Raw genomic sequence first — 15,419 nt, 5'->3', positions numbered from 1 at the left:
TGCAGGAAGATTGTTCCCGATGTTGGGGAAGTCCAGGACAAGGGGTCACAGTTTAAGGATAAAGGGGAAATCCTTTAGGATCGAAATGAAAAAAACATTTTTCACACAGAGAGTGGTGAATCTCTGGAACTCTCTGCCACAGAAGGTAGTTGAGGCCAGTTCATTGGCCATATTTAAGAGGGAGTTAGATGTGGCCCTTGTGGCTAAAGGGATCGGGGGTATGGAGAGAAGGCAGGTACAGGATACTGAGTTGGATGATCAGCCATGATCATATTGAATGGCGGTGCAGGCTTGAAGGGCCGAATGGCCTACTCCTGCACCTAGTTTCTATGTTTCTATCTCTGTGGCAGACAAAAATGCTGGAGAAACTCAGCAGGTGAGGCAGCATCTATGGAGCAAAGGAATAGGTGATGTTTCGGGTCCAGCATTTTTGTCTACCTTCATTTTTCCAGCAGTTCTTTCTTAATCATCTCCGTGGCACATCTTGCATCTTATCTGTGTTCCATCTCATTGTTTTTGCAAACATCTCTTATCCAGCCCAACAAGTTACACCTGACTCCACCACCCATCACAATAAATCTGGGCCCTTCACCATCTATATTTCAGCGTGGCTGGGGAAGGGGTGGATTTGCTGATTCAACTTACTGCTGAAACAAAACCATCTGCCGGAGCGAAGGTCTGCGTTCATCAATGGCCCAGGAATTAGCTTTAGAAAAGCAAATTGTTTGTTTTAATTGAATGCAGAGAACATGGGGTCTGAAGAGGTTTGCCCCTTTGAACATATTCAGCCATTCATATGATCAAAACTCTATCTGAACAGCATGCACTTCGTTTTATTGTACCCCTTAATAACTCTAAAATCTGCCAATTTCGAGTAAAAAGTGTTTAATTGTCATATGTACTAACAACGGAACAATAAAATTCTTACTTACAGCAGCTCAACTGACCCATTGATGCAATTCACACAGATAAATATAATCAAACAATTCAATAAATGAATAACCATAATACTCGTGCAAAAAAAAAAAACCCCAGTCTGTAGAGCAGAACAAACACAGTCCATTAAAGTTCAGAGTTGCTCAGGTTAGTTTTAAATCTTTGTTGCCCTTCAGTGAACAGCCAGCTTCGCAGCTTTCTAAGGGAGATCCAGGTTGGTATAATCCTTACAAAGAAATATTTCCCCCTGTCATCACTCTCAAGGATTTGCCTCTCCTGAATAAAACGTTTCTCGTAATATGCTTCAGCCACTCATCATATTAGACAACTCTATAAAGTCATCCTGTAATGTTTAGTTTTCGGGGATGTGCAGAGAGACTGTTGGGTCAATGAGATAGGCCAGGCGTTCTCCTAGAAGGGTAGGAAAGATGGTTTGGCTTGCTGCTGTGGGAGAGATGGCGATGGGGTAGAGAGGCTAAGGAGCTGTGCAAGTCAAGAGAACCTTGGACCTACAGCAATGGACGAAGTGGGTTAAGGCAGTGATCTGAAGAGTCGGGAATGGTAGAAAGAAAAACGAGGGGAGTGAAAGAAGGGTGTGGGATCAAAGAATTTCCTGCACAGATGACAAACATTCAAATCCATACTGGCTCTTTGGGAAGCACTGGTCAATTTAATCTGACTCCTGTGCCCTTTACCCATTTTCTGCATTTTATTTTCCTTTCAGTTATTTATCTAAATCCCTTTCAAAAGATGCTGTTGAATCTGCATCCAGCACTCATTTAGGCTGTACATACCAAGTCAGACTACCTGTGCCAGGCCCTTCAGTCATTTCTAATCTACATTCTCCGTCACCGACCACGTTATCCATTTTATCCAAATCCATAATTGTGAATATCTCCACCAAGTACTTCCTCCGTCATCTCTCTGCTCTGAGGCAGACAATATCTGTCACTGACACTTTTAAACCAGAAAGAAAGAAGTTTGCACATTTTTGTACCAATTTATTAATTGTCTGGACGTGTATGTTAATCTTAAACCTGTTCTGACGTGATATACTCATGGAGTAGCTGTCAGTTTGGGTCACTGGAGAGTGATAGAGAGCAGAACCTTGACTGGTTTCTTCCATACTTACCCAAGGCCACAGCAAGCAGTTTCAACGTGTCTAGAGCAGATGAACCAGAGGTCTTGGAAGCTGTTGGTCATGGTCTGGAGGTAACCTGCAGAAGCAATATTTCAATGAAGGATGGGCGATAACAGGACAAGGGAGAAGGTGGAAGCCATTAGGAGGGATTTATTCAAATAGAAAAAAGATTGCTTTCTTCCAGAAAATAACATCTTGTGAGTATAGAAGTTGGGATGTAATGTTAAAATTGTACAAGGCATTGGTGAGGCCAATTCTGGAGTATGGTGTACAATTTTGGTCGCCTAATTATAGGAAGAATGTCAACAAAATAGAGAGAGTACAGAGGAGATTTACTAGAATGTTGCCTGGGTTTCAGCAACTAAGTTACAGAGAAAGGTTGAACAAGTTAGGTCTTTATTCTTTGGAGCGCAGAAGGTTAAGGGGGGACTTGATAGAAGTCTTTAAAATGATGAGAGGGATAGACAGATTTGACGTGGATAAGCTTTTCCCACTGAGAGTAGGGAAGATTCAAACAAGAGGACATGACTTGAGAATTAAGGGACAGAAGTTTAGGGGTAATATGAGGGGGAACTTCTTTACTCAGAGAGTGGTAGCTGTGTGGAATGAGCTTCCAGTGGAGGTGGTGGAGGCAGGTTCGATTTTATAATTTAAAAATAAATTGGATAGTTATATGGACGGGAAAGGAATGGAGGGTTATGGTCTGAGTGCAGGTAGATGGGACTAGGAGAGAATAAGTGTTCGGCACGGACTAGAAGGGCCGAGATGGCCTGTTTCCGTGCTGTAATTGTTATATGGTTATATGGTAAATGGTTTAAGACACAACATGTGGTCTTGGGGGGAACAAGCAGGGGAACTTGGATCTATGATTCCCCATTGATAGCTTTCCCTCCCTCATGCCTGTGTGGATGGTCAATTTGATATAGATGGCTTGCATGATTGATAATATCCCTTCTTTGTCGTATCACACGACAGACAGAAACTGAATGTGATCGATTCTAACCTTTTGCCTGGGGCTTCCTTTTTGTTTGTGCCCCAAGTGTAACTGGGCAGTGTAGCTGAAGGCAAGAAGCTGAGCTGACTCTACCAGTCTGGTCTATACCGGTTGCACCCACACAGGTTATACAGTCACTTGATTTAACCAGAGCTATTCTGCAGTGTAATTTCTGGGTCACGACTAAATAAAACTGGATACCTTCCAAATTATCTTCTAAATCTAGGTGTGGTTGAAAAAAACCAAGAGTGTGGTCAAAGCCAAGTGATAACAATGTTCTTAATCCAGTGACTGTCATTCAAAGGAATTATGCCTAAGACCTAATTCTAAAGAACTATTGCAATGCCTCAGTACTTAGAAACCATAGCAGAACATTCCAATAAACAGTTCTCATAGCAAACTTAAATGTAACAGAATATTTTCATTTATAATATACAAATAGATGAGGAATTGATTTTAACAATACTTTACCTGCTAAGTACAGACATAAATGACCAGGATGTTGCAAGTGGAACATATTTTTAAGTTTTGTCAAGCCTTTAGTTGTTTATATAGTCCAAGATACAGAAGCTAAACCAGAAACTAATTGTTTGACGTGTGTGTTGTATGCACAGTAATGATTCCACGTTGAGGAATGTACTAGAAATCTATTTTCCATTGTCTGTGGATAGGTGTAGATAGAAACCATGCCTGCGTCACTGAAAACATTTAGGCTCCGATATCTCTGACTCGCTCTGGTGGATTACTTTCTTGTAAGTGTATTTGGTGTGCTCTGGGCTCTCCTGAACTTCCCTCATTTTCCTTTCCAATTTATCTGGGGGTGGGGGGGGGAGGGGGGGGGGGGGGGGTCACTCTGCATCTGCCTCTGCCTCGTGTTTCCCCATAACCATTGTACATCAGCTTCAAATCATCCACTCATTTGATCCCTCTCATTATTGAACGTAAAAAGGTTGGGGTTACAAACTCTGATTCATTTGTCTAATTTTTAGGCATTGCACAGATGTAAAACAAACTAATTAACTATAGTACATAACTGGACTAAGGCAGACTGATAGTCTCAGAATGGCAGCTGCTACCTAAAATAGGCACTAAGCCACTCACCTGGCACAACCCTTTACAGCATTGATGTACAGAGGGATCTTGGTGTCCAAGTTTATAGCTTCCTGAAAGTGGCGACACAAGTAGATAAGTGTGGTGAAGAACGAGTACGATGTGCTTGCCTTCATTGGTCGGGGCATTGAGTACAAGAGTCAGGAAGTCATGGTGTGGCTTTATAGGACTTTGATGAGGCTGCATTTGGAGTATTGTGCGCTGTTTGGGTCACCCAAGCTGGGAAGGATGTATAGGCTTTGGAGAGGATGCACAAGGAATTTACCAAGAAGCTGCTTGGATTTCAGGGTACTAGCTGTAAGGAGAGTTTGGACAAACCTGGATTATTTTATCTAGTGTCAAAAGCTGAGGATAGACCTGATAAAAGTGTAGAATATTACGAGAGGCATAGATAGGGTAAACAGTAGGAATATTTTAGAATATAGTAGAAATGTTTTTATAACCCAGGTAATCTAAAGAGGTGAGGCTTGTTCTGGGATTGCTGTTCAGGCAGCCCCTGAGTATCCCTTGCACAAACCGCTGGAAGTTAACGTAGGTGATACAAAAATATTTGCAAGGAAACTGGTTTGATGGCATTTATTACGAGGAATTTAGTAAAAGAATTAGAAATTCCTTGATGCATTTATATTGAGCAGGTCTGATCTCCCTACTTCAGGAAGATTGACTTGATTATAGTGCCGTAAGAGGGGTATTATTGCAGTCTTGAGTAAGGAAGACCATGAGGTGATCACATTGAAATGTATACCTGTACACCATCTTTATTATGTACTGAAGAAGGGTCTCGCCACGAAACGTCACCCATTCCTTCTCTCCAGTGATGCTGCTTGTCCCGCTGAGTTACTCCAGCATTTTGTGTCTACCTTTGATTTCAACCAGCAAATGCAGTTCTTTCCAACACATGGGAAGTTTGGCATGTCCCCTCCAACTTTCACAAACTTCTACAGATGCCACATAGAAAGCATTTCATCAGGATGCATCACAGCTTTGTTTAGGGACAGCTCCATCCAAGCCAACATGATACACGTGACAATGAACTGAATTGAGGGTTTGGACGGATGTTGGCCAAGTCAAGAGTGTTTAGTTGTCATTGACACCGAAACGGAACAATGAAATTCTTACTTTCAGCAGCTTAACAGTAGTAAATAACTAAATATTCAATAGATAACATTTTAAACAAACAAAAAAAGTTCAATAAATAAAATACAAAACAAAAGCCTGAAGTCCCTAGTGCAACCAAGAAAGTTTGTACTTCTACATTTAGTTTGTAGTGTTCAAGAGCATTATGGTTGTTGAGAACTTTAATCAGACTTTACTGGACTTTATCTTGCACTAAACATTATTCCCTTTATTCTGTAGCTGTACACTGTGGACGGCTTGAGTGTAATCATGTATAGTCTTTTTTGCTGACAGGATAACACGCAACGAAAAATACTTTTACGGTACCTCAGTACACATGACAATAATAAACTAAACTAAAGCTGTTCCTGAAGCTGGAGGTGATGGGTTTCAGACGTCCATACCTTCTTCCTGATGGTAGGATTGAAATGAGAGCATGGCCACGGTGGTTTTAAAATCTTAAAACCATTTAAAAATCAGTTTGTTTTTTTTTAAAGCATTTTAAAATCTGCAACAACTGCCTGGTACAGGAGTAAACTTGACCAGTTTAAATTGATCCCATGAAGAACAGATATTTTAAGTCAGATGATTTAATTATCATACGTATGGTTGCCGGGAAGAAGCTGTTCTTGAACCTGTTGGTCCAGTTTTCAGGCTCTTGTACCTTCTTCCCAATTGTAGTAGCGAGATGAGAGCATGGCCAGGATGGTGTGGGAATTTAATTATATTGGCTATGTCTTTTTAGAGTTATTATGTGGCAAAACTCAATTACTGGAGTTTGATGAGGTAGAGTACCGGCAGGAAGTCGTTGCATTGATAAAAATGTCTTGAAACATTGGCCATTGGGATCATTGTGCTAAATTATTCCGGATACCGATATGAATAAGGAGAAATGTGGGGTGTGATCCTGGAGTAGAGATTTCATCAAGTTGCTCTTTGTAAAATGCTTTGTCAGGTTTGGACAATGCAGGTCTTCCCAGAAAGGGGCAGCAAGTAACTCCTGAAAAGGATTTCTCTGCTGGAGCAGTTACTATTACCAACCAGTATCTTGTGTTTTCAGTGATGCAACTTAGAACATAGAACCATACAGCAGAGGAACAGTATCTTCAGCCCACGAAGTTGTATGCTGAGCATGGTGCCTAGACCAACCCATATCTACCTGTACATAATCCATATCCCTCCAATCCATGCATATCCAGTGATGTAATGGGGAATCAAGTGGAAGTGGAAGAGCGAATGACAGCTGAGTGATGGACCTCTGAGCCAGGAAACTGTGCAGTGACCCACCAACTCTCCCAAAGAGTTAACGAAGATCTACCCACATGGGGTAGACTGGGACTGGCTGCTGAAGGTTCCCCCAAGTCGGGGTGGGGGGTGGGATAAATAGAGGCAGAGAGCACGAAGGATTGGACAAGGGGAGGGCGCTAAGGAAGAGGATATGAATAACATCACATGACCTGTGTGTCTTTATGTGTGGGTTGTCATGCATGTGCCCTGCGTCTTATCTCCAATTGTGTAAGACCACATGCTAAGAGCTTGTGTGTCCAAGTCAGTGTGGTTACTGAAGTCCAATAGCCATCCAGTATAGTTAGAAATCACTAGCACCTTCTTGAAGCTGGGCTGGTTGTGAGTCATCTCAAGCATGTGACACTGCCAAGGACCAGAAAAATACTTCCCAAACGAATAGACCATTTATAATTAATGGCTTTTCGGCAATTCGAGCAAGATTTTTCTTTGAACATTTATTCTTTATCTCCACTTTTGTGTACATGATACAACAATGCCCCATTTATTGCCTGGCCTTTGCCAATGTTTGGCAATTAAATTGGTTTAATGAACTGAAAGACAGGATTACACTTTGATCCCTTCCTGACAACTGTTGAAAAGGTCAACAAGTTAATGGATTTTGAAATAGTTTATATCAGGTAGTGCAGGGCCAACAATGACTTAAAATGTTGGAACAGCATAATTGCACAATCTTGAATCTCGTAATGGCCTTACTCATAGTCATGGAGCTCTACTGCATGGAAACGCCTTGCAAGTTTTCATGGATGCTCTCAAACTTTTTTTTCCCTTTCAGGACAGCTAGAATCGTTCAAGAGGTTCTATCAGCAACTGAGGGTTCACTCAGCTGTCTGAGTTAGAAGGTTAAGGCCTTGAATTCTACTGTAGAGAAATGGGGCCATATTCAGGCGAACCTTTCCGAGCATTTTCAGGGTGTGCTGCATTCTCAATGACACCAGCTTTGGATGCAATGTTATACTGATGCTTAGTCCAACTGGTTCATGTTGACCATGATGCTCTTTCTAAGCTTGTGCCCTCTGGCACGTATCCCTGCAATCCTCTCCTATCCGTGTACCTATCCAAATGTCTTTTAAACATTGTTATTGTTTCTGCCACAACTACTTCCTCTGCTACCTTGTTCCATCTATCCACCACCCGCGATGTGGATAAAATGGCCACTCGGGCTCATTCCCCTCTCACCTTAACCTATACCCTCTAGATCATGATTCTCCCACTCTGAAGATGTTATATCAATAAAAGTTGATTTTTCCTATTACCTTGCATTGTAGGACCATGATATTAGGTTTGCTTTAAATTTGTGTGAAAGGTACTTGCAAGATGTTATTTGACTTTGCATATTGGTCTATAGTTATTTTAAGATTAACGCAATATAAAATATTTAAAATTACTTATGACTTATTTTTCATAAGTGCCTTTTCATGTGACGATAAACAACTCTTAAACTTGTTTTAAAAAATAGATTTTTTTTTAACTGAATAGACATTTCTATCTGGTACCTTACAGCAAGTAAATGCTTTTGGTCTGAAGTCCCACTCAGAATATAGCCTCCCCCTGAAGTCCCACTTAGCCTCCCCCTTGGATCGACAGGTTGTACTTGGCTGTGAAGTGAACAACATGTCTCGGACCAAGCCGCCTGTGATCTCATACTCTTAACAGCAACATGACTCCGCTTGAGAACAATAGTTGACCTTCCAGCACAAAGACAACTTTGATTTCAAGATCACATAACTCTACTGTACTAAGCCTGAGAGAAGTGTTGATATGTTTGTAACGTAATCTCAATTATTCTCCTCATTATCCCATTTACCTCCTCCTGTACCCTTGCCCGTACCAATTGGAGGTTTGCAGCCCACCTCTTCCGTCCAAGTGTGGGTTGAGATGATTAGTCGTATCTACGACTAACAAAGGTGCTCCAGTAGCTCGTACACACAGTATCCATATCTGTGTATGCTCCTACCCTGGTGCTTTGAGTGATGTCCCTCTTATTACCCACATGCACACTATAGGGCCTGTGGGCACCAACTCCCTTGGCACTGAGACTGGGGCCTAACAGCCTGTTCAGCTCTGATCCCCAACCAACAGTTTGCACACTGACCCCATCCATTAGTGCCTTTGATGTAATGGAAAAAACATCCAATTAAACCAGTTTGGCTATTGTTAAATCCACTGAGTATTGATAGTATTGACAAGGCAAACTCACAATACAGATATTACCCGTCAACACCCCACTGAATAAATAAGGCAGCGCCAATCTGTAACATCAGGTTTGTTTTCAATCTTGCTACTTTCATTGGCCCCAAAAAGGTTGATATCCAGTGGGATTTCTATAAATGTCAAAGACCAGTTTTTCTCAGGAGTCATGATGTACTTACTAGATTATATGATAGTTTTCTTGTCTTTTTATACCTGAAAAATCTCACAATTCTTTGCATACCCATCTGCAAAACAACAACTGATATGTGGCATGTTTCGCTTTTGTCCTGTTCCAGGAGCTGTCTACACACGGCCACAAGATTAATGATCAGCTTCTCTGCTGCTTGATTAAAGAGTATTTACATTTTAGGCTGTATATTTTGTATTCACTGGAGCAGCTAGTGTGGAACATGCTTTCGTGCCAAATCTAGAAGCCATGCCTCAGTGACGCAGCTCCCTGCTCCATCAGAACCCTGTTGTCCCATTAGACTTGGAATCCATAACCACAAGGGATACAATGAGTGTAAATAGTTTGGCATGCTGGACCTTGTTTGTGACAGCAGACACTGCAGTGTGGGCCACTGAGATCCTTCTGTGCACGTTCGCAGATTCTGCCTCGGTTGTCAATATGGCGTTCAGCAAAATAGAGCATGCTCAAAGAACTGGGAAAACAAGTCATAAATCAAATTTTTGTGTACCTTCGATTTTCCAGCATCTGCAGTTCCTTCTTAAACACTTTGTCTACTCCACTGCGAAATCTCCTCAAGGTATGCCTACTTTGAAGAAGTTCTCCTCCTCCCTCCGGAGAGTTTCACATAGCCCTTGCTGTCTCCTCCCCTTCCTATCTCTCCCTCAGCCCTCGGGCTCCTCCTTTTTCCTTTCTTCTCCCCCCACCCCCTCCCCATCCCCCCACCATCTCCCCCCACCCCCCATCAGTCTGAAGAAGGGTTTTGGCCTGAAACGTTTCCTATTTCCTCAGCTCCATAGATGCTGCTGCACCCGCTGAGTTTCTCCAGCATTTTTGTGTACCTTCGATTTTCCAGCATCTGCAGTTCCTTCTTAAACATAACTCAAATTGAAACAAGCAGAACACTCCCTTTTATAAAGTGGGTGCATTATTGTGTTCTGTTATTGTAAATCTTAATTGTACCGACTGGAAAATCGTTCTCTTCTGAGTTAATGGGTGTCATGATGACTTCGCAGGAGGTGATGTTTTGCCCTGAGTTGTACATGGTCAGGGTGGGGCCAGGGCCCTGTTCCTGGTGGCTCCACCGGGACCCTGCAGGAAGCTGGGCGTGTTTCCACGCACACAAGCGCAGAGTTGGACTGGAGACCAGATCAACTCTTGCCTTTCGCCATCGACGTTTCTGCTGAAACTTAACACAGAGCCTCTGGAACGGAGGGAGCACGGGCTCCACTAATTATCAATACCCAATGAGGAAGGAACACTGGAGAAAGAACACGGATGTTGACCAAAAGATTTAAGGTCCATTTTTATGTGCCCTCGGCAGTTAGTCTTTAGATAATATCAAGTGCCACTTTAAGTAATCTTTATTTGGTTGGAATGAAGTTTATCTAATCACAATTTCATTTTCTACACATACATTTTGAACGAATTAAACCTCTAGCACGTAATCTGCTAATTATCTTCTGATTAAGTGCCTCTGGCTTCTTTAACAATTCTAACTCCCATTATTGTAGTAGCAATCCGCAGACAGGAAGGGCCCAGGGTTAATCTCAAATTTGTGTTGACTTAGCAAGTCTCCATGAGAATTTTTCACACAGATGGTGTACCCACTCTTGGTTACCTTGGTTAGTTACCTTGTAAACAACTGAAGCAAGTGGATTCATTAGGTTTGATTGCTATTCCGTTAACAGTGAGGAGATATCCATTGCACTGCTGGTTGCAATGCCGCTTACATTGCAGATAGCGCAAGAGCCTTGTCAAACAACATATTTCACTACAGCAGTTTGAGAATCAGCAAATAAATGGCAAGGAACGGTAATGTAACCATGAAGTTTTCATGTTATCGTAAAACCCCAACTCGTTCACTGGCCACCAGCAAAAGAAAACTGACTCTGAACCAGTTCTGGGTTTACAGTTGATTCTACTTTGACCATAGGGCCACCTGAAGTAGTCAATTGCATTGGATTCCCTCCACTGATGCTGCCTGGCCCAATGAGTCCCTCTTACACTTTGTTTTATGATCAAGATGGCAACATCTGCAGTCACATGTGTCTCTGATTTCACTACAATTGCCTCCCCACTGCCTGTAACATTAGATAATATCAAGTGTCACTTTAAGTAATCTTTGTTTGGTTAGAATGAATGTTATCAATTTCTACTAATGAATAATGGCACACTTTGCCAATGATGACTACATCTCAAAAATAAATCCAGGTGTTGACTTCAGTTCACCAGAATTACAAAGGGAGAGTGTGCATCATGCACCAAATGGGGTGGGAGATTGCAACCTTCACGTGGTCCGCCCTGTTCCGATGAATGCAATCAATCTGGCGTGCACAATCAAGTAAGATCAAATAGAACAAGTTGTCCTACAACTTTAGGCTGTGCACGCCATATACGCAAGAAGAAGGAGGCACCAAATTAGTTTGCATAGACTGGTGCAGGGATGTGTGCAGGAGGCCAAATGAGATTAGGACTGGGTCTAATGCAATGTCTGCAGAAGCCACCAGCAGGCACCAGAGACTTGTTGTGGATAAATGAAGAGGCCTGGTAGAGACTTGACACTTGTGCTGATGGGAATCAATACTCAAGGACAACAATCTGGAAGTCCAGAAAAGAATGTTGCTGTCACAGTTTGAAGTGCTAATTTCACTGGGATTTGTGAGCCTTCTTATCACTGTCAGTTTCATGCCCTTTCACTCTGTGCCAAGCTCAGTGCGTTGCTGGCACGAGGACTTCCTGTACTGGAGTGTTGGATCATAAATCTAATTGCTTGTTTCACGGTTTCATATTTAAACCTCATCCTGATGGATATTTGGATCACAAACTGTCAGAACTTGTCTGGTAATGACATGGAGCAAATAACTGAATTCATTAGTGTTCACCAGACTAACCAGTCACATAGTATGTACTAGGACATATTTAGATAAGATACAGGACCCATTGATATAGGTAGGAGATATTGCGATAGGTAAATTAGGTAAATTAGAACGTGGATAATTCATATGGTATATTTAGACAGGATATAGGAAGGATGGACAAGGAATCTAAATAAAAAATAAAAGTACAGGAAAAATCTAGCATGTCAAACAGCATCTGTGGAAAGAGAAAAATATATTTTAGGTCAAAAACCCCTCATAGGATCAGAGAAAGTAATCTATATATTACTAGGTCTTGTGTGTGGAATATTTGGGGGTAAAGGTGACATTTTCCACTGTGGTTCTGTGGGTGCTGAGGTGACTGAGTCAGGATCCACAGAATGACAGACGGCAGGAGAACGTGATGGGCAGGGGGGTGGGATCTGTGGATTGTTTGCCTTTCGCACATAGTAACCGTGTACTGGAGAAATTCAGAAATCTCACTGCATTCCTGGATGGTTAAGAACTGGAAGCCCCCCTGTGCCAGTTATAAGGTGATAAGTTCTGCCATTCAATTTGATCGCACTTGAACCATTAGCTCTGCATCATTTTCTTGCACCAACCCCACATCCCCCCCGAGTCCCTTCCTATAGAAAACAATTATCATACTCTGCCTTGAGTGTATTCAGCAACTGAGATCCACCCGGCCTTGGCTCGAGAATTCCAAAGATTCATTGAGAAATGTATTCACATCTAAACTCTTACTTTAAAATTGTGATTCCTCATTCTGGACACCCTGGCCAAGAACATCATCCCTGCACCTACCCTGTCAAACCCAGTGAGAGATCTTGTAGGGAAAAAAGGACACAAAGTGCTGGAGTAACTTAACGGGTCCGGCAGCATCCCTGGAGAACATGGAAAGGTGATGTTTCAGGTCCGGTTCCTTCAGTCCTGGCCCGAAACATTGCTCGTCCTAGTTTATTGTCATGTGTGCCGAAATACAGAGTGAAGCTTTTGTTGCGTGCTAACCAGTCAGTGGATAGACAATACATGATTACAATCGAGCCTGTCGTGTTCTCCAGAGATGCTGCCTGACCAATGAGTTAGTTCAGCACTTGTGTCTTTTTTTTTAAACCAGCATCTAGTTCCTTGTATCTCAAATAATTTTGTAGGTCTTGGCCAAATCACTTCTCATTTTTCTGTACAAGAAAATATATGCCCTGTCTGATTAATATTTGTGACCATGTTGGCTATGGGGACAGTTAATGCACTGTTTGTCAAGGGAGTTGATGGGGTAGAAGTGGGCGTGCAGAACCTCTAGGGACATACACAGAAACTTAACCTTGCTGACTTCTGTGTGTGTGTGTATATTCTCCAGGTTCAGGGGGAAATGAGTCCAAAACATTGTTACTGAGTGAGTCACATACCTTGTCTTGACCTTTCTGCCCTACATTCCTTTGTACACAAACTTCACACTTGAATACTGCTGAGGTGAAGAATTACTGGGACTGAACAGAACTGTTGCAGCCGAGATATGCATTACTATAGTCACTCCCACAGGTTGGACATGGCAAATGTAACCCTGATATTTAAATAAAGAGAGAAAATGGGAAGCTGTTGACAAAAATCAATGCTTATGAAAATACTGAAATCTATCATTAAGGAAGTGGTGGGAGTACACTTGGAAAATAATAATGCTTGGATGACGTCAATGTGGATTTAGACAAGAAAAATAGTGTCTGATAAGTCCGAGTAGCTTTGATGTTATAACTAGAATTTCTGAAATTAATTTATGCAGTGAGGGAATGGCAAAATGTATTTCTGGATGAATATGTGTAGATTATTCCATCTTATTGTTGTCTGTGTTTATTCAGTGTCCTATCCAAATGATGATGCTCTGTGTGAAGAAATTGCGTGTCCTTAATTTAGACTTACTTTGTCTTTTACTGAGTAAAACATAGAACCATAGAAAATAGGTGCAGGAGTAGGCCATTCGGCACTTCGAGCCTGCACCGCCATTCAATATGATCATGGCTGATCATCCAACTCAGACTTCTACTGTTAGCAAATTTCTGATTAGTCTTTCCCTGTCATTGTTTAGCACCTCTGTACTTCCATGACGTTATTTTTATTTTGCATGGGGCTGTTGCGTGTTTGACCCTATAAAAAGTAAATGATCCCAGGGGGCTATTTGAAGCCCTGGGAATTTCATCATGGCACACTGGCCAATTTCTATCCTTCAGTCACCATCACTAACACAATTGATCTGCTCACTTTCACATTGTGTGTGGGGAATTTGCTGTGTGTTGACTGCTGACATTTTTACAGTGGCATCCACATTGTTGTGCAGCACCTTGTTTGAAAGTCTCAGTCAGCAGAAGCTTATGTCAAATGCATGTTCTTTCTTTCCAAGGCACAGATAACATGTCATCATCCTCGGCCTTCCCTTCATAGTTTTCAATTTTCAAGTTATGATATTATCTCAACAAGATGGTTCCAGTAAGGGGTATATGTACTCCAAGGCAGGAGAGGGGATGGAAGCAGGAGTTCGCAACATAGCAGAGGCTTATACAGGAGTTTAAACTTGCTGGCCTCTGTAGGACATATTCAGAGATCTTTCATCCTAAGGGACAAATGTGCATCCATCCACAATGTCCAATGGACTATTGAGTGAATTCCACGCCCCCTTTTTTCCTCTCCTTCCCACATTTTCCAGTGTACAACTCTGACAACTGATTCCTCACACACTTGAGCACAATTACTGCAAATGAGCAGAATTGTTACAGCCAGGGTTTGCATTGCTGGCTGCAGTCGATGCATTCAGTGCCGCAGCCAGTAAGTGTAATCTGGGCAGACTGTGAGGTTATAAATGACCCTCCTTATTTGGAACATCAATTGTGCTCTGTAGTACTAATCGCATTGACACTGAGTGATTTGTTTAACACTGCATTCATGCTTCTGCGAGTTGACTGGGTCTCCACAACAAACACAAGCCTCTCCAAATACAGGCATATTTTCTGATACCAGATAAGTACAAAGGCAAACAGAACAAATCAAACTTTATTACTGATTGCCCTGTTTAAATAAAACTTGAGATCTATCTTGGGTCGGAACCCTTCATCAGAGTGTGAAGGAGGGTTGCGACCCGAAATGTCACTTATCCCTTTGATGCTGCCTGACCCAGAGTTACTCTAGTACTTTGTGTCTATCTTCGGTATATGCCAGCATCTGCAGTTCCTTTCCACACATCGAGAACTATCTTAATGGGTAAAATGTAATTCCCTTTAATAAATTTATATTTTGATCATTAGTTTCTTATGCAATATTCTGATAATTGCCATTTGATCGCTTAATATGAACACTGGATTTGTTAAGAAACATATTTTAAACAGAATTTATTGCACTTCCAGGAAATTGTCCAGAAGCAAACATTAACATCAGATCAGCAATAACTACCTGCTGACTTTGTCAGGAAATGCTGGAAATATTCAGCAGCTGAAACATCATCTTTGGAGTGAGAAGTGATTTAGTGTTTTAGCTTAGACACAAAATGCTGGTGTAACTCAGCGGGACAGGCAG

The sequence above is a fragment of the Amblyraja radiata genome, chromosome 31 (genome assembly GCF_010909765.2).
Source record: "Amblyraja radiata isolate CabotCenter1 chromosome 31, sAmbRad1.1.pri, whole genome shotgun sequence".
Taxonomy (NCBI): Eukaryota; Metazoa; Chordata; class Chondrichthyes; order Rajiformes; family Rajidae; genus Amblyraja; species Amblyraja radiata.
This window is presented reverse-complemented; position numbering follows the sequence as displayed.